Genomic DNA, 20760 nt, shown 5'->3' with positions numbered 1-20760 from the left:
ATAGCGTTTTTCTACAGTTAAAGTGTTTCCTTAGGTTTCCTTTCTAGGAGTCAGATTCTAGGGTCAAAAAGTATGAACAGTATGGCAACGTAGCAGAGTGGATAGGAACACAGAGTTTGAAATTACACAACCTGGGTACAAAATTCACTCCTGCTCATTACCACCTACATGACTTGAATGATTTGCTTAAATCTCCCAGATCCTCTGGGGACTGAGGTTATGATCCTGTATGCCAAGTACCTGGCACAGATCCTGGCAAATAGACAAATTACTGTTGTTGTTAACAAATTACTGTTACTGTTGTTGTTGAGCCCACCCGCCGCAACTAAGATCCGGTGCAACCAAGTAAATAAATAAAAATTTTTTTTTTTGAAATTTCATGTAATGAATGAAACATTTATATTAACATATTTCCATACAAATAACCCAATGAAAGTTTAGTATTAGTTGTTTTGTTTGTTTGTTTTTTTATACTGCAGGTTCTTATTAGTCATCAATTTTATACACATCAGTGTATACATGTCAATCCCAATCGCCCAATTCAGCACACCACCATCCCCACCCCACCGCAGTTTTCCTCCCTTGGTGTCCATATGTCTGTTCTCTACATCTGTGTCTCAACTTCTGCCCTGCAAACCGGCTCATCTGTACCATTTTTCTAGGTTCCACATACATGCATTAATATACGATATTTGTTTTTCTCTTTCTGACTTACTTCACTCTGTATGACAGTATCTAGATCCATCCACGTCTCAACAAATGACTCAGTTTCGTTCCTTTTTATGGCTGAGTAATATTCCATTTTATATATGTACCACATCTTCTTTATCCATTCATCTGTCGATGGGCATTTAGGTTGCTTCCATGACCTGGCTACTGTAAATAGTGTTGCAATGAACATTGGGGTGCATGTGTCTTTTTGAATTATGGTTTTCTCTGGGTATACGCCCAGTAGTGGGATTGCTGGATCATATGGTAAATCTATTTTTAGTTTTTTAAGGAACCTCCATACTGTTCTCCATAGTGGCTGTATCAATTTACATTCCCACCAACAGTGCCAGAGGGTTCCCTTTTCTCCACACCCTCTCCAGCATTTGTTGTTTGTAGATTTTCTGATGATGCCCATTCTAACTGGTGTGAGGTGATACCTCATTGTAGTTTTGATTTGCATTTCTCTAATAATTAGTGATGTTGAGCAGCTTTTCATGTGCTTCTTGGCCATCTGTATGTCTTCTTTGAAGAAATGTCTATTTAGGTCTTCTGCCCATTTTTGGATTGGGTTGTTTGTTTCTTTTTTTTTTTTTTAATTTTTTTTTAACTTTTTTTTGGGTTTATTTAGTTATTTAGTTATTATTTATGGCTGTGTTGGGTCTTCGTTTCTGTGCGAGGGCCTTCCCTAGCTGCGGCAAGTGGGGACCACTCTTCATCGCGGTGCGCGGGCCTCTCATTATCGCGTCCTCTCTTGTTGCAGAGCACAGGCTCCAGACGCGCAGGCTCAGTAATTGCGGCTCACGGGCCTAGTCGCTCCGTGGCATGTGGGATCTTCCCAGACCAGGGCTCGAACCCGTGTCCCCTGCATTGTCAGGCAGATTCTCAACCACTGCGCCACCAGGGAAGCCCCTGTTTCTTTAATATTGAGCTGAATGAGCTGTTTATATATTTTGGAGATTAATCCTTTGTCCGTTGATTCGTTTGCAAATATTTTCTCCCATTCTGATGGTTGTCTTTTCGTCTTGTTTATGGTTTCCTTTGCTGTGCAAAAGCTTTGACGTTTCATTAGGTCCCATTTGTTTATTTTTGTTTTTATTTCCATTACTCTAGGCGGTGGATCAAAAAAGATCTTGCTGTGATTTATGTCAAAGAGTGTTCTTCCTATGTTTTCCTCTAAGAATTTTATAGTGTCCGGTCTTACATTTAGGTCTCTAATCCATTTTGAGTTTATTTTTGTGTATGGTGTTAGGGAGTGTTCTAATTTCATTCTTTTACATGTAGCTGTCCAGTTTTCCCAGCACCGCTTATTTAAGAGACTGTCTTTTCTGCACTGTATATCCTTGCCTCCTTTGTCATAGATTAGTTGACCATAGGTGCGTGGGTTTATCTCTGGGCTTTCTATCCTGTTCCATTGATCTATATTTCTGTTTTTGTGCCAGTACCATATTGTCTTGATTACTGTAGCTTTGTAGTATAGTCTGAAGTCAGAGAGTCTGATTCCTCCAGCTCTGTTCTTTTCCCTCAAGACTGCTTTGGCTATTTTGGGTCTTTTGTGTCTCCATACAAATTTTAAAATTTTTTGTTCTAGTTCTGTAAAAAATGCCATTGGTAAATTGATAGGGATTGCATTGAATCTGTAGATTGCTTTGGGTAGTATAGTCATTTTCACAATATTGATTCTTCCAATCCAAGAACATCGTATATCTCTCCATCTGTTGGTATCATCTTTAATTTCTTTCATCAGTGTCTTATAATTTTCTGCATACAGGTCTTTTGTCTCCCTAGGTAGGTTTATTCCTGGGTATTTTATTCTTTTTGTTGCACTGGTAAATGGGAGTGTTTCCTTAATTTTTCTTTCAGATTTTTCATCATTAGTGTATAGGAATGCAAGAGATTTCTGTGCATTAATTTTGTATCCTGCAACTTTACCAAATTCATTGATTAGCTCTAGTAGTTTTCTGGTGGCATCTTTAGGATTCTCTATGTATAGTATCATGTCATCTGCAAACAGTGACAGTTTTACTTCTTCTTTTCCAATTTGTATTCCTTTTATTTCTTTTTCTTCTCTGATTGCTGTGGCTAGGACTTCCAAAACTATGTTCAATAATAGTGGCTAGAGTGGACATCCTTGTCTTGCTCCTGATCTTAGAGGAAATGCTTTCAGTTTTTCACCATTGAGAATGATGTTTGCTGTGGGTTTGTCGTATATGGCCTTTATTATGTTGAGGTAGGTTCCCTCTATGCCCACTTTCTGGAGAGTTTTTATCATAAATGGGTGTTGAATTTTGTCAAAAGCTTTTTCTGCATCTATTGAGATGATCATATGGTTTTTATTCTTCAATTTGTTAATACGCTGTATCACATTGATTGATTTGTGTATATTGAAGAATCCTTGCATCCCTGAGATAAATCCCACTTGATCATGGTGTATGATCCTTTTAATGTGTTGTTGGATTCTGTTTGCTAGTATTTTGTTGAGGATTTTTGCATCTATACTCATCAGTGATATTGGTCTGTAATTTTCTTTTTTTGTAGTATCTTTGTCTGCTTTTGGTATCACGGTGATGGTGGCCTCATAGAAGGCGTTTGGGAGCGTTCCTTCCTCTGTAATTTTTTAGAAGAGTTTGAGAAGGATGGGTGTTAACTCTTCTCTAAATGTTTGATAGAATTCACCTGTGAAGCCATCTGGTCCTGGACTTTTGTTTGTTGGAAGATTTTTAATTATAGTTTCAATTTCATTACTTGTGATTGGTCTGTTCATATTTTCTATTTCTTCCTGGTTCAGTCTTGGAAGGTTATACCTTTCTAAGAATTTGTCCATTTCTTCCAGGTTGTCCATTTTATTGGCATAGAGTTGCTTGTAGTCGTCTCTTAGGATGCTTTGTATTTCTGCGGTGTCCGGGGTAACTTCTCCTTTTTCATTTCTTATTTTGTTGAGTTGAGTCCTCTCCCTCTTTTTCTTGATGAGTCTGGCTAATGGTTTATCAATTTTGTTTATCTTCTCAAAGAGCCAGCTTTTAGTTTTATTGATCTTTGCTATTGTTTTCTTTGTTTCTATTTCATTTATTTTTGCTCTGATCTTTATGATTTCTTTCCTTCTACTAATTTTGGGTGTTGTTTGTTCTTCTTTCTCTAGTTCCTTTAGGTGTAATGTTAGATTGTTTATTTGAGATGTTTCTTGTTTCTTGAGGTAGGCTTGTATTGCTATAAACTTCCCTCTTAGAACTGCTTTTGCTGCATCCCATAGGTTTTGGACCATTGTGTTTTCATTGTCATTTGTCTCTAGGTATTTTTTTATTTCCTCTTTGATTTCTTCAGTGATCTCTTGGTTACTTAGTAAGTATTGTTTAGCCTCCATGTGTTTGTGTTTTTTACTTTTTTTTCCCTGTAACTGATTTCTAATCTCATAGCATTGTGGTTGGAAAAGATGCTTGATATGATTTCAATTTTCTTAAATTTACTGAGGCTTGATTTGTGACCCAGGATGTGATCTATCCTGGAGAATGTTCCATGTGCAATTGAGAAGAAAGTGTAATCTCCTGTTTTTAGATGGAATGTCCTATAAATATCAATTAAATCTATCTGGTCTATTTTGTCATTTAAAGCTTGTGTTTCCTTATAAATTTTCTGTCTGGATGATCATCCATTGGTGTAAGTGAGGTGTTAAAGTCCCCCACTATTCATGTGTTACTGTCGATTTCCTCTTTTATAGCTGTTAGCAGTTGCCTTATGTATTGAGGTGCTCTTATGTTGGGTGCATATATATTTATAATTGTTATATCTTCTTCTTGGATTGATCCCTTGATCATTATGTAGTGTCCTTCCTTGTCTCTTGTAACATTCTTTATTTTAGATTCTATTTTATCTGATAGGAGTATTGCTACTCCAGCTTTCTTTTGATTTCCATTTGCATGGAATATCTTTTTCCATCCCCTCACTTTCAGTCTGTATGTGTCCCTAGGTCTGAAGTGGGTCTCTTGTAGACAGCATATATATGGGTCTTGTTTTTGTATCTATTCAGCGAGCCGGTGTCTTTCGGTTGGAGTGTTTAATTCATTCACATTTAAGGTAATTATTGATATGTGTGTTCCTATTACCATTTTCTCTAATTGTTATGGGTTTGTTTTTGTAGATCCTTTTCTTCTCTTGTTTTTCTTCTTCTTGTGTTTCTCACTCAGAGAAGTTCCTTTAGCATTTGCTGTAGAGCTGGTTTGGTGGTGCTGAATTCTCTTAGCTTTTGCTTGTCTGTAAAGCTTTTGATTTCTGCATCGAATCTGAATTAGATCCTTGCCGGGTAGAATAATCTTGGTTGTAGGTTCTTCCCTTTCATCACTTTAAATATATCGTGCCACTCCCTTTTGGTTTATAGAGTTTCTACTGAGAAATCAGCTGTTAACCTTATGGGAGTTCCCTTGTATGTTATTTGTCACTTTTCCCCTGTTGCTTTCAACCATTTTTCTTTGTCTTTAATTTGTGTCAATTTGATTACTGTGTCTTGGCATGTTTCTCATTGGGTTTATCCTGCCTGGGACTCTCTGTGCTTCCTGGACTTGGGTGGCTATTTCCTCTCCCATGTTAGGGAAGTTTTCGACTATAATCTCTTCAAATATTTTCTCGGGTCCTTCCTCTCTCTCTTTTCCTTCTGGGACCCCTATTGCAAATGTTGGTGCATTTAATGTTGTCCCAGAGGTCTCTTAGGCTGTCTTCATTTCTTTTCATTCTTTTTTCTTTACTCTGTTCTGTGGCAGTGAATTCCACCATTCTGTCTTCCAGGTCACTTATCCGTTTTTCTGCCTCAGTTATTCTGCTATTGATTCCTTCTAGTGTATTTTTCGTTTCAGTTATTGTATTGTTCATCTCTGTTTGTTTGTTCTTTAATTCTTCTAGGTCTTTGTTCTTTAATTCTTCTAGGTCTTTGTTGAACATTTCTTGCATTTTTTTGATCTTTGCCTCCATTCTTTTTCCGAGGTCCTGTATCATCTTCACTATCATTATTCTGAATTCTTTTTCTGGAAGGTTGCCTATCTTCACTTCATTTAGTTGTTTTTCTGGGGGTTTATCTTGTTCCTTCATCTGGTACAAAGTCCTCTGCCTTTTCATTTTGTTTATCTGTCTGTGAATGTGGTTTTCCTTCCACATGCTGCAGAATTGAAGTTCTTCTTGCTTTTGCTGTCTGCCCTCTGATGGATGGGGCTATCTAAGAGGCTTGTGCAAGTTTCCTGATGGGAGGGACTGGTGGTGGGTAGAGCTGGCTGTTGCTCTGGCGGGCAGAGCTCAGTAAAACTTTAACCTGCTTGTCTGCTGATGGGTGGGGCTGGGTTCCCTCCCTGTTGGTTGTTTGGCCTGAGGTGACCCAGCACTGGAGCCTACCTGGCTCTTTGGTGGGGTTAATGGCAGACTCTGGGAGGGATCACATCAAGGAGTACTTCCCAGAACTTCTGCTGCCAGTGTCCTTGTCCCCATGGTGAGCCACAGCCACCCCCCACCTCTGCAGGAGACCCTCCAACACTAGTAGGTAGGTCTAGTACAGTCTCCTATGGGGTCACTGCTCCTTCCCCTGGTTCCTGATGCACACACTACTTTGTGTGTGCCCTCCAAGAATGGAGTCTCTGTTTCCCCCAGTTCTGTCAAAGTCCTGCAATCAAATCCTGCTAGCCTTCAAAGTCTGGTTCTCTAGGAATTCCTCCTCCCATTGCCAGACCCCCAGGTTGGGAAGCCTGACGTGGGGCTCAGAACCTTCACTTCAGTGGGTGGACTTCTTTGGTATACGTGTTCTCCAGTTTGTGAGTCACCCACCCAGCAGTTATGGGATTTGATTTTTAATGTGATTGTGCCCCTCCTACCATCTCACTGTGGCTTCTCCTTTGTCTTTGGATGTGGAGTATCTTTTTTGGTGAGTTCCAGAGTCTTCCTGTCTATGATTGTTCAGCAGTTAATTGTGATTCCGGTGCTCTCGTAAGAGGGAGTGATCACATCTTCTTCTACTCTGCCATCTTGAACCAATCTCCTCTTTGCTTGGTTGGTAGTTCTTTTTTTTTTTTTGGCCTCAATGCATGGCTTGTGGGATCTTAGTTCCCCTACCAGGGATTGAACCCAGGCCCCAGCAGTGAAAGCACCAAGCCCTAACCCCTGGACCACAAGGAAATTCCCATATTTTTAATTTTTTGAGGAATCTCCATACTGTTTTCCATAGTGGATGCACAAATTTTCATTCCCACCAACAGTGCATGAGGGTTGTCTTTTCTTCACATCTGTTGCCAACACTTATTATTTGTTGCCTTTTTGATAATAGCCATTCTGACAGGTATGAGGTCATGTCTCATTGTGGTTTTGATTTGCATTTCCCTGATGATTAGTGACGTTGAGCAAAGATGCTCATGCATCTGTTGGCCGTCTGTATGTCTTTTTTAGAAAAATAGCTCTTCAGATCCTCTGCCCATTTTTTAATCAGGTTGTTTATTTTTTTGATATTGAGTTGTGTGAGTTCTTTGTATATTTTGGATCTTAACCCCTTATATAATTTGTAAATATAGTCTCACATTCAGTAGGTAGCATTTTTGTTTTGTTGATAGTTTCCTTTGCTGTGCAAAAGCTTTTTAGTTTGATGTCATCCCATTTGATTATTGTTGCTTTTGTTTCCCTTGCTTAAGGAGGCATATCCAAAATTTTTTTCCTAAGACTGATGTCCAAGAGCATACTGCCTATGTTTTCTTCTAGAAGTATTATGGTTTGGGGTCTTACATTTAAGGATTTAATCCTTTTCAAATTTATTTTTATACATGATGTGAGAGAAAGTTCAGTTTGATTCTTTTGCAGGTAGCTGTCCCAGTTTCCCAACAACATTTATTGAAGAGGCTGTCTTTTCCCCATCTTTTCCCCATTCTTGCCTCCTTTGTCATATATTAATTGTCCGTTTAAGTGTGGGTTTATTTCTGAGCTCTCTATTCTGTTCCACTGATCTATGTGTCTGTTTTTGTGCCAATACCATACTGTTTTAATTACCGTAGCTTTGTAATATAGTTTGTAATCAGGGCGTGTGACACTCCAGCTTTGTTCTTTCTCAAGATTGTTTTGGCTATTTGGGATCTTTTGTGTTTCCATAAAAATTTTAGAATTCTTTGTTCTGGTTCTGTGAAAATGTCATCGGTATTTTGATAGGAATTTCACTGAACCTGTAGATTGTCTTGGGTAGTATGGTCATTTTAACAATATTAATTCTTCCAATCCATGGTCAGGGTATAATTTTTCATTTTTGTTTGTGTATGTGTTTTCTTCAATTTCTTTCATCAGTGTCTTACAATTTTTTGAGTACCGGTCTTTTACCTCCTTAGTTAGATTTATTCCTAGGTATTTTATTCTTTTTGATGCAATTGTCAATGGGATTGTTTTCTTAATTTCTCTTTCTGATAGTTTGTTGTTAGTGTATAGGAACACAACAGATTTGTCTATATTAATTTTGTATTCTGAGCTTTACCAATTGATGAGTTCTAGTAGTTGTTTGGTGACATCTTTAGGATTTTCTATGTATAGTATTACATCATCTGCAAACAGTGACAGTGTTACTTTGTCCTTTGAAATTTGGATTTCTTTTATTTCTTTTTCTTGTCTGATTGCTGTGGCTAGGACTGCCAATAACATGTTAAATAAAAGTAGTGAGAGTGGACATCCTTGTCTTATTCCTGATCTTAGAGGGAATGTTTTTTCAGCTTTTCACCACTGAGTATGATATTAGCTGTGGGCTTGTCACATATGGCCTTTATAATGTTGATGTATGTTACCTCTATACCCACATTTGTGGAGAGTTTTTTTTTTTTTTTTTTTTTGGCTGCGTTGGGTCTTCATGGCTGTGCGCGGGCTTTCTCTAGTTGCGGCGAGCAGGGGCTACTCTTCATTGCGCTGCACGGGCTTCTCATTGCAGTGACTTCTCTTGTTGCGGAGCACGGGCTCTAGGTGCATGGGCTTCAGTAGTTGTGGCACACGGGCTCAGTAGTTGTGGCTCACGGGCTCTAGAGCACAGGCTCAGTAGTTGTGGCACATGGGCTTAGTTGCTTCGCAGCATGTGGGATCTTCCCGGACCAGGGCTCGAACCCGTGTCCCCTGCATTGGCAGGCGGATTCTTAACCACTGCGCCACCAGGGAAGTCCTGTGGAGAGTTTTTAATCATAAATGGAAGTTGAACTTTGTCAAAAGCTTGTTTCTGCATCTATTGAGATGATCTTTTATTCTTCAGTTGTTAATGTTGCGTATTACATTGATTGATTTTCACATATTGAATCATCCTTGCCTCCCTGGAATAAATCTCATTTGATCATGGTGTGGGATCCTTTTAATGTACTGTTGAATTTGTCTTGCTAATATTTTGTTGAGGATTTTTGCATCTTTGTTCATCAGTGATACTGGCCTGTAATTTTTGTGTGTGTGTGATATCTTTGTCTAGTTTTGGTAACAGGGTGATGCCGGCCTCATAGAATGTGGCAGTCTGATAGGTGTGGCTGCCCCCGGTCCGGTTGCTTGCCAGGCTCTGCCTTGTGCCGAGGCTGCCAGCTGCTGGTGGGTGGGGCCAGATCCCAGGGTCTTTGGCTGCAGAGCCCTGGAGGCCCTGGAGCTAGTATTGGCCTGCTGGTAGGCAGGGTCAGTTCTTGACATGGCTGGATGTGGGGTCTGGGGTGTCCTGAAGCTGTATCTGCCTGCTGGTGGTTTGGGCTGGACTCCAGGGTCACTGGCTAAGGGGCTCAAAATGTCCCAGAGCTGGCATTGGCCAACTGGTAGGTGTGGTCAGGGCGCAGGGGGTCCTAGAGCTGATGCTGGCTTGCTGGTGAGTGGCCTGGGTTCTGACATGGCAGGCTGTGGGGCTGAGGTGGTCCTGGGGCTGTTGTCCATCTGCTGGTGGGCAGGGCTGGGGCCCAGGGGTTCTCAGAGCTATTGCTGGCTGCTGGTGGGCAAAGCCAGGTCCTGGAGTCTCTGGCTGCAGGGTCCTGAAGGCTCCAGGGGTAGTACCTGTGCACTGTTGGGCAGGGCCAGGTCCTGGGCCCTCTGGTGGATCAGGCTGGGTCCCGGGGCAGCAGGACACTCAAGGAGTCCTAAGGCAGTCGGCCTGCTGGTGGGTGTGGCTATGTCCCCACCTGGCTAGATGCTTGGCCTGAGGTGTCCCAGTTATGGTGCCAACAGGCTGGTGGGTGGGGCCAGGTCACAGCACTAATAAGCTAGAGGAAGACTCCAAAATGGGGCTTGTCAGCACCAGTGGTAGAATGAGCTCCCAAAATGGCTGCCACCAGCATCTATGTCCCCAGGGTGAGCTCCAGTTGCCTCCTGCCTCTATAGGAGGTTCCAAGATCAGCAGGTGGGTCTGACTTGGGCTTCTTTCAAGTTACTATTTCTGCCCTGGGTCTCAGAGCATGTGAGACTTTGTGAGTGAGTTTTTTTTGTTTTTGTTTTTGTTTTTATGGCCATGCCACACAGCCTGTGGGATTTCAGTTCCCCAACCAGGGATTGAACCCAGGCCATGGCAGTGAAAGGCCAGAATCATAACCACTAGGCCACCAGGGAACTCCCCATGAGTGAGTTTTTTAAGAGGGGAGTTTCTATTTCCTACAGCTCTCCAGCTCTCCCCAAAGTAAGCCCCACTGTCCTTCAAAGCCAAATGTTCTGGAGGCTCTGGGCTGGGGAGACTGATATGTGGCTCAGACCCCTTTCTTCTTATGGAGAACCTCTGCAATTGTAATTATCCTCCCGTTTGTGGGTCGTCCACCTGGGGGTATGGGTCTTGACTATACCACATCTCCGCCCCTCCTGCCATCTCATTGTGGTTCCTTCTTTATATCTTTAGTTGTAGAAGATGCTTTCTGCTAGTCTTCAGGTCTTTCTCACCAATAGTTGCTCTGTAAATAATTGTAATTTAGGTGTACCCATGGGAGGTGGTGAGCTCTGTGTCTTCCTACTCTGCCATCTTGCCACTCCTCTCATTAAGACCCTGACTTATGTTTTTAACTGGACCACTTTGGCTGCTCTGTTGAGAAAAGACTGAAGAAGAGCAATGGAAGAAGCAGAGCAGGGAAAAAGCAGGGAAAGCTTTTGCAGTAATCCAGAAGAGGGATGGTTTGGGCTTGGGTCAGGGCTGCAGCAATACAGGAAAAAGTCAGAAGGAATCTGATTTTGCATACATTTTGAAGGTAGATTTGACAGGGTTCTTTCATGGGATTGGGGTAGAAGAAAAAGAGAGTATCAAGCATGGTTCCAGATTTTTTGCACGAACTTTTTGGTATAATTGATCACACAGAGAACCCGGCAGGAGTCAATCCTTCAAACCTCAAAATAGTAACATAAAGTTTAGGAACTACTCCATGTGAATATTCCATGTGAAAACTTTTCTGTAATAGCCTTGAACCTACTTACACCTGTAATCAAAAAAATCATTTCTACTGGAGGAATTTAAGCCAGGTTACAATTATAACTGACAAAGAGTGGCTTTGTTTATGTCTCCTCCAAGGGCTCTAAATGCTTCACAAATCCCCCATGGCCAGTTGCTTCACCTCAACTACAAAGCCACTTCAAAAACAGAGAATTAAGAGGTGTGAAAGAGGCATGAGAATCTAGGTCAGGAAAGCTAACGCCGTCTCATAAGAAAATAGGGCAAAGCTATCTGCAATGCTTAGTTAAGGTAAATAGAACTCTGGGTCTTACAAAACTGTTCAAAAATGACCTAAACAAGAAACAGAAGTACCCCTCTTATTTCCTACTGCAAGAGCAAAATTAAGGGAATTGCTTAGGGCATTCACAGAATGAAATGATCCTGGTCAATAAAAAGTTCAAGATTAATATTAAATATGCACAACACAGCTGTTGGGCTTTCTCAGAAAATTATCCAAAATGCTTATGAGCCAGTTTTCCTACATGACAACAGCAAAACCCCAAGGATTTCTGTCTTTATTGCCTTAATAAGGGGGTAAGATAAGTGCACACTACAATTTGTGTCACCCTACTCTGAAAGAGTGGAATTCAAAAACTTTCAAGTGACAGGAAAAGTGTGAATAATCATCAGCAAGCTACACTAGAAATGAAAGCATGAGGAAATGGCATCTTTGCTGGCTTGTCCTGGTGCCCACATCTTCAAGTCAGCAGCCAGAACTGAGGGTGGAACTTGAGATTGCTACAGGTTCACCAGTGCAAAGCTGGTTTGATCATTCACATGAGGATTAAAGCCACAGACTTGGCCTCATCACCAGGTCCTAATTAACTGAACTAACTAGTCTTTATATCAGGGATTAGCAAACTATGACTCATGGGCTAAATATTGCTTGGGTTTTTTGGGGGGTTTTTTTTGGGTTTTTTTTGGATAGCCCGCAAGCTAAGAATGGTTTCTACATTTTTAGATGGTTGAAAAAATCAAAAGGAGAAGAATATTTTGTGAAATGGGAAAATTACATAAAATGCAAATTTCAGTGTTCATAAATAAATGTAAATTGGAACACAATCCTACTTATCCATCTAGGTAGGCTCTCTGGTTGCTTTTGCATTGTAACAGCAGAGTTGAGTAGTCATGACAGAGACCCTATAGCCTGCAAAGCCTAAAATATTTACTATCTAGTTCTTTACAGAAAGTTTGCCAACTACCTACTCGAGATCACACTGGTATATACAATGTAGAAATCACAGTTGAAGGAATTTATATTTCCAAAATGCAATTGAGGACACATCGTAGAAATGGAAAAGCACAGAAACAAAACTCTTTAATGTTGCATGTATATAGCTTTTACTTGCAGCACTTGGTGTTCATTCTTTCCAGGCAGTAGAAAGGAGAGTGATCACTTTTCCAAGTAAGGAAAGGGACACTAATCCATTTAATCAGCTAGAATCAGATACTATTCATGTTTTCTGCTCTCAGATTGTTCTTTTCCATGGTGAGTTAGTAAAAGACAAAAGGGTGCTTAGAGACAGAAAATAGACAATGATGATTCAGTCAACATGCACACAGGTGGATTAAAATTTTAGAACGGATTTTCAGAACAGAGACCTTGCCTGTCTTTTTTCACTACGGTACACTAGAACCTTTACATGTGAGCACTCCAATATTTGTCAAATACTTGTGAGCACTCAAATATCTGCACATACTTATGAAGAAAGTTGGCTACTATATCTCATACTTTCTTCCAGCAACAAATGAGCCATTTGGTTCGTGGCTTCTGATTGTTTTGGGGAAACTGAACCAGGAACACTTGAGACCTCTGCTCAGTTTCAGGATTAGAGTCCTCAGGAACCTAGTGGCCCCTTGTCTCCCTCTCTGTGCTTATGTCAAAGGGCAAGTATAGTTATTATTGAGTGAAGTCTCCACAGGAAGATTTATTTCTGATTCCAACTTACTGGGTTGGCCAACATCAGACAAGCCTTGGGCCAGTATAAACAGAGTCATGTTGACGACACTTTTCAACCTCTATACCTCCTCTTCCTGCAGTCAAAGCTCTTTCCTTCTTGAAGAGTTTTTCAAAGACCAAAACAAAACAAAACCCAAACCAGAATGCTCTTATTAACACACAGGAAGCCATTTTATCTTCAATAAATACTGAAAGAAATTCATAGATCCCTTACCTAATTTTTTTAAATTGCAAATATGGGATTAACTAAATTATCTGAAATATTAACCCTGAAGAATGTTGTTGTTGTTGTTGTCTACTCAAAAAGAGAGTTTCCGTAATTCAGTTTCTCTTTCCTAACTCTTTTCAACTTGACGTTTTAACGAAGATCTATCATGTACCTCCTATGCGTTTTGCCAAGTTGGGAAAAAGGTAAATAGCAGAGGTGAATGAGATGAGTTTCCTGTACTCCAGAAGCTCAAGGCAATAAAAGCTGTTTTTTGTGTGTGGCTGTAACCCCAAGGGAAAGTGAAATATATGCCTTCGCTACACATTGCAGACAAAAAGAAAAATGTAAGAAATCTCTACTCCACTGGACAGAATTTACTTTAGTTTTATGACACCAACAAAAATTCCAACGAGAGCACTTTGGAGCGTTTATGCTATCATTGAAGACCTTTCAAAGATTGTTGTCTAAGTAGTCTCAAGAGATAAACAGCCAGAACACTGCTGGTTCTCCAAAATATTAAGTACAAATGCACTACCAGCTAAGAATAAAAATTTTCCTTTTGCCTACCATAACAAGACAGGAAATACAGAGAACTGTCAGATCTCCAGATTCTCTCCAAGTTCAGATACTAAATCCTTATTGTGTATATCATGAGCTTTGCCTTTGAAAACCTCGGTGTGAATACTCTGTGATTTATTTGATCATCGACCCTGGGCAATTCTTGGAACTCTCTGAGCCTCTGTCTCTTCATGATTACCTCACAGGACTTCTGTGAGAATCAAGGAAGACAACGTATATAAAAATGCCTTATAAATTATAATTCCTGGGGCTTCCCTGGTGGCGCAGTGGTTGAGAATCTGCCTGCCAATGCAGGGGACACGGGTTCGAGCCCTGGTCTGGGAAGATCCCACATGCCACAGAGCAACTAGGCCCGTGAGCCACAACTACTGAGCCTGCGCGTCTGGAGCCTGTGCTCCGCAACAAGAGAGGCCGCGATAATGAGAGGCCCGTGCACCGCGATGAAGAGTGGCCCCCACTTGCCGCAACTGGAGAAAGCCCTCGCACAGAAAAACGAAGACCCAACACAGCCAAAAATAAATAAATAATAATTAAAAAATATATATATATATCTTCTTAAAAAAAATTATAATTCCTCACCAATCCCTTGAGAGTAAGAACTGCATCTTATTCCTCATCAAATCCCCAATGTCTAGGACAATGCCTGGTATGTAGAAGACACTTAATTTTGACTGAAGGAATACTTTACTATATAAGTATCAGTTATTATGTAGCAAATTTTACTATAGTTTGTGGATTAATAACAGGGTAGTAGTGAAAAACTGAAACCATTTCCACTAAGATCAGGAACAAGACAAGGTTGCCCACTCTCACCACTATTATTCAACATAGTTTTGGAAGTGTTAGCCACAGCAATCAGAGAAGACAAAGAAATAAAAGGAATCCAAATCGGAAAAGAAGAAGTAAAGCTGTCACTATTTGCAGATGACATGATACTATACATAGAGAATCCTAAAGATGCTACCAGAAAACTCCTAGAGCTAATCAATGAATTTGGTAAAGTAGCAGGATACAAAATTAATGCACAGAAATCTCTTGCATTTCTATACACTAATGACGAAAAATCTGAAAGTGAAATTAAGAAAACACTCCCGTTTACCATTGCAACAAAAAGAATAAAATATCTAGGAATAAACCTACCTAAGGAGACAAAAGACCTGTATGCAGAAAATTATTAGACACTGATGAAAGAAATTAAAGATGATACAAATAGATGGAGAGATATACCATGTTCCTGGATTGGAAGAATCAACATTGTGAAAATGACTCTACTACCCAAAGCAATCTACAGATTCAATGCAATCCCTATCAAACTACCACTGGCATTTTTCACAGAACTAGAACAAAAAATTTCACAATTTGTATGGAAACACAAAAGACCCCGAATAGCCAAAGCAATCTTGAGAACGAAAAATGGAGCTGGGGGAATCAGGCTCCCTGACTTCAGACTATATTACAAAGCGTCAGTAATCAAGACAGTTTGGTACTGGCACAAAAACAGAAATATAGATCAATGGAACAGGATAGAAAGCCCAGAGATAAACCCACACACATATGGTCACCTTATCTTTGATAAAGGAGGCAAGCATATACAGTGGAGAAAAGACAGCCTCTTCAATAAGTGGTGCTGGGAAAATTGGACAGGTACATGTAAAAGTATGAAATTAGAACACTCCCTGACACCATGCACAAAAATAAACTCAAAATGGATTAAAGACCTAAGTGTAAGGCCAGACACTATCAAACTCTTAGAGGAAAACATAGGCAGAACACTCTATGACATACATCACAGCAAGATTCTTTTTGACCCAGCTCCCAGAGAAATGGAAATAAGAACACAAATAAACAAATGGGACCTAATGAAACTTAAAAGCTTTTGCACAGCAAAGGAAACCATAAACAAGACCAAAAGACAACCATCAGAATGGGAGAAAATATTTGCAAATGAAGCAACTGACAAAGGATTAATCTCCAAGATTTACAAGCAGCTCATGCAGCTCAATAACAAAAAAACGAACAACCCAATCCAAAAATGGGCAGAAGACCTAAATAGACATTTCTCCAAAGAAGATATACAGATGGCCAACAGACACATGAAAGCATGCTCAACATCATTAATCATTAGAGAAATGCAAATCAAAACTACAATGAGATATCATCTCACACCGGTCAGGATGACCATCATCAAAAAATCTAGAAACAATAAATGCTGGAGAGGGTGTGGAGGAAAGGGAACACTCTTGCACTGTTGGTGGGAATGTAAATTGATACAACCACTATGGAGAACAGTATGGAGGTTCCTTAAAAAACTACAAATAGAACTACCATACGACCCAGCAATCCCACTACTGGGCATATACCCTGAGAAAACCATAGGTCAAAAAGAGTCATGTACGAAAATGTTCATTGCAGCTCTATTTACAATAGCCAGGACATGGAAGCAACCTAAATGTCCATCGACAGATGAATGGATAAAGAAGATGTGGCACATATATACAATGGAATATTACTCAGCCATAAAAAGAAATGAAATGGAGGTATTTGTAATGAGGTGGATGGAGTTAGAGTCTGTCATACAGAGTGAAGTAAGTCAGAAAGAGAAAAACAAATACAGTATGCTAACACATATATACGGAATCTAAGGGAAAAAAAAAAGGCCATGAAGAACCTAGTGGCAAGACGGGAATAAAGACACAGACCTACTAGAGAATGGAATTGAGGATATGGGGAGGGGGTGGGGTGAGATGTGACAGGGTAAGAGAGTGTCATAGACATATATACACTACCAAATGTAAAATAGATAGCTAGTGGGAAGCAGCCGCATAGCACAGGGAGATCAGCTCGGTGCTTTGTGACCACCTAGAGGGGTGGGACGGGGAGGGTGGGAGGGAGGGAGATGCAAGAGGGAAGAGAAATGGGAACATATTGTATATGTATAACTGATTCACTTTGTTATAAAGCAGAAGCTAACACACCATTGTAAGGCAATTATACTTCAATAAAGATGTTAAAAAAAAAAAAGAATCAAGTATATAATTAATGTTATGAGCTTACAAGTATTTTATGTAAATAAAATCTAAATCAGATAAAAAAAAAAAAATAACAGGGTAGTAACCGAATATAAGATGCCAAGTTAGAAACTGTCCTTGGACCATTAAGCTCTTATTCTGAGTCTTTCTCTCTAAAAGATGATTTTCCTTAAACAACAAGGTCCTACTGTATAGCACAGAGAACTATATCCAATATCCTGGGATGAACCATAATGGACAAGAATATAAAAAAGAATGTATATATGTGTATAACTGAGTCACTTTGCTATACAGCAGAAATTAGCACAACTTTGTAAATCAACTACACTTCAATAAAAAAATAAATTAAAAATATATTAAAGATATAGAAACCTAAATAAATAAATAAATAAAATACGATTTTCCTGAGGGTAGGGTCCAACCACAGAGTTTTATACACATTAGACACTCCACATGTGTGTATTAAATTAAGGAAATTGAGGGAATTCCCCGGTGGTCCAGTGGTTAGGGCTCCGTGTTTTCACTGCCAAAGGCTGGGAACTAAGATCCTGCAAGCCGCGCGCAGCGGGCGGGGGAAAAATGCGCTTCTCAACTCCTCCGTGAAGCACTTTTTAAAAAGTTACTTCAGATTACAATGGTTCTTATTAGAGTCAAGAGTTAATGCAGGGGCTACGGGTTCAATCCCTGGCTGGGGAAATAAGATCCTGCAAGCTGCGTGGTGCAGCCAAAAAAAAATTAAAAAAATAAATAAAGGAAATTGAATGTGCGCTTTTAAGGAAAAATGTCACTCCAAGGCTGGTAGTGCTGATGCCTATTATTTTGAAGATAATTTTATAACAATATCAGTTGGATATTGTGCTTAGAGCTTTCTCAGCAGTTTGCAACGACCCAGCCACATTTCTCTCAGATTTTCTGAGAATAATGGCATACACTTGTGAAGCAGCTTGCCAGAGTTCAGTGATATGAAACAGTTCTTCTCCTCAAGAAGTGGCAAATTCTGATGGGGCTCAAAGTCACACTGGCATCTCATTAACTCAGGTTCCAATTAATTAAACTAACCAGAGAGTAAAATGGCAAAGATATCAGGCAATTAAAAGATCAAGTAGGATTGGAGGCTCTGGGGATGAAAAGCAGCATGGATAAATTCTAAAGATCAAATACCTTTAAAACTTTTTGTTTAAAACAAAACATTTTCTTTCAAAGTTTTTTGATTTTCTCTATCTTGTCTATTTATATTATTTGCTGCTATTTCTTTTGGATTTTTTTTTTCACGATTTGTTTGAGCTCTGTGTACACTAAAGAACTTAATCCTTCAACTACCATATGTGCTGCAAATATTTTTCACAGTTTGACTTGAGGGTATTTTTGGACACATAGGAAATTTAAATTTTTAATACTTCATTGGGATATAACTCATGTATCATACAATTCCAGAAGATTTGATTTTTATATAGTCAAAAGTATCAATTTTCTTCTTTGCTTTTTGATTTTATTTTCTTCCAGTTTTATTGAGGTATAATTGACATACAGCACTATGTATGTTTAAGGTGCACAGCAAAGATGTGACTTATATGCATCATGAAATGATTATCACAGTAAGTTTGGTGAACATCCACCATCTCATATAGATACAAATTTTTAAAAATAGAAAAAAAAATTTCCGTGTGATGAGAACTCTTAGGATTTACACTCTTAACAACTTTTATATGTAACATATAGCAGTGTTAGTTGTGTTTATCATGTGGTACATTACATCCCTAGTACTTATTTATCTTATAACTGGAAGTTTTTACCATTTGACCACCTTCATCCAATCCCCCCAACCCTCGCCACCTCAGGTAACCACAAATCTGATCTCCATTTTTTTTTAGTTTTTGGCTGCATTGGGTCTTTGTTGCTGCGCATGGGCTTTTCTCTAGTTGCGGCGAGCAGAAGCTACTCTTTGTTGCGGTGGCTTCTTTTGGTGCGGAGCATGGGCTCTGGGTGCACGGGCTTCAGTAGTTGTGGCTTGTGGGCTCTAGAGCCAGGCTCAGTAGTTGTGGCGCACAGGCTTATTTGCTCCATGGCATGTGGGATCTTCCCGGACCAGGGCTTGAACCCGTGTCCCCTGCATTGGCAGGCGGATTGTTAACCACTGAGACACCAGGGAAGCCCTGATCTCCTTTTATATGAGTTTGTTTTTGAAGTATAATTGACCTACAACACTATGTTAGTTCCTGTTACACATGGTGATTTCATGTTTCTATACATTTCAAAATGATTACCACAATAAGTCTAGTTACAATCTGTCACCATACAAAGATATTACATACTTATAAACTATATTCTCAACACTGTACATTTCATACCCATGACTCATTTATTTTGCAACTAGAAATTTGTACCTTTAATCTCCCTCACCTATTTCTTTCCTCCCCTCCCCTGCCACTGGCAACCACCTGTTTATTCTCTGTATCTATGACTCTATTTCTGTTTTGTTATGTTTGTTCATTTGTTTTACTTTTTAGATTTCACATATAAGTGAAATCATATAGTATTTGTCTGACTTATTTCTCTTAGCATAATACCATCTAGGTCCATTCATGTTGTCACAAATGGCAAGACTTCATTCCTTTTTCATGGCTGAATAATATTCCATTGTGTATATATGCTACACCTTTATCCATTCATCTATTGATGGGTACTTAGGTTGCTTCCACATCATGGCTATCGTAAATAATGCTGCAATGAACATAGGGGTGCATATATCTGTTTTAATTAGTGTTTTCATTTTCTTCACATAAATATCCAGGAGTGAAATTATTGGATTATATGGTAGTTCTATTTTTAATTTTTTGAGGAATCTCCATACTGTCTTCCATAGTGGATGCACTAATTTTCATTCCCACCCAACAGTGCATGAGTGTTCTCTTTTCTTCACATCTGTTGCCAACGGTTGTTATTTGTTGCCTTTTTGATAACAGCCTTCTGACAGTTATGAGGCGATATTTCATTGTGGTTTTGCATTTCCCTGATGATTAGTGATGTTGAGCAAGGATGCTCATGCATCTGTTGGCGATCTGTATGTCTTCTTTGGAAAAATATCTCTTCAGATCCTCTGCCCATTTTTTAATCAGGTTGTTTATTTTTTTGATATTGAGTTGTGTGAGTTCTTTGTATATTTTGGATATTAACCTCTTAGATATATTATCTGCAGATATCTTCTCCCATTAAAAAGTGGCCTTTTTGTTTTGTTGTAGTTTGCTGTGCAAAAGCTTTTTAGTTTGAGGTCATCCCATTTGATTATTTTTGCTTTTGTTTCCCTTGCTTGAGAAGACATATCCAAAAAAAAAAAAAAAAAATCACTAAGACCAATGTCAAAGAGCCTACTGCCTATGTTTTCTTCTAGAACTTTCATTGTTTCACATCTTACATTTAAGTCTTCAATCCATTTAAAATCTATTTTTGTGTATGGTGTGAGAAAATAGTTTCGTTTTATTCTTTTGCGTGTAGCTGTCCAATTTTCCCAACACCATTCATTGAAGAGGTTTTCTTTTCCCCACTGTATAGTCTTGCCTCCTTTGTCATAGATTAATTGCCCATTCAAGTGGGCTCTCTATTCTGTTCCATTTACCTATGTGTCTGTTTTTGTGCCAATACCAAACTGTTTTAATTACTGTAGCTTTGTAGTATAGTTCATAATCAGGGAGTGTGATACCTCCAGCTTTGTTCTTTCTCAAGATTGTTTTGGCTATTTGGGACCTTTTGTGTTTCCATACAAATTTTAGAATTATTTATTCTGGTTTTGTGAGAAATGTCATTAGTATTTTGACAGGGATTGCATTGAATCTGTAGATTGCCTTGGGTAGTATGGTCATTTTAAAAA

General features: G+C 39.3%; 1 long non-coding RNA gene across 1 annotated transcript in view; it reads left to right on the top strand.

Moving 5' to 3' along the window:
- The window catches only part of LOC309618419, a 93244-nt gene that overhangs the window by 16019 nt on the left and 56465 nt on the right, over window positions 1-20760 (top strand). The gene's annotated exons all lie outside the window — the stretch shown is intronic.

Source organism: Balaenoptera borealis (genome assembly GCF_965194805.1).
Source record: "Balaenoptera borealis genome assembly, chromosome: 20".
Lineage (NCBI taxonomy): Eukaryota > Metazoa > Chordata > Mammalia > Artiodactyla > Balaenopteridae > Balaenoptera > Balaenoptera borealis.
This window is presented reverse-complemented; position numbering and strand designations above follow the sequence as displayed.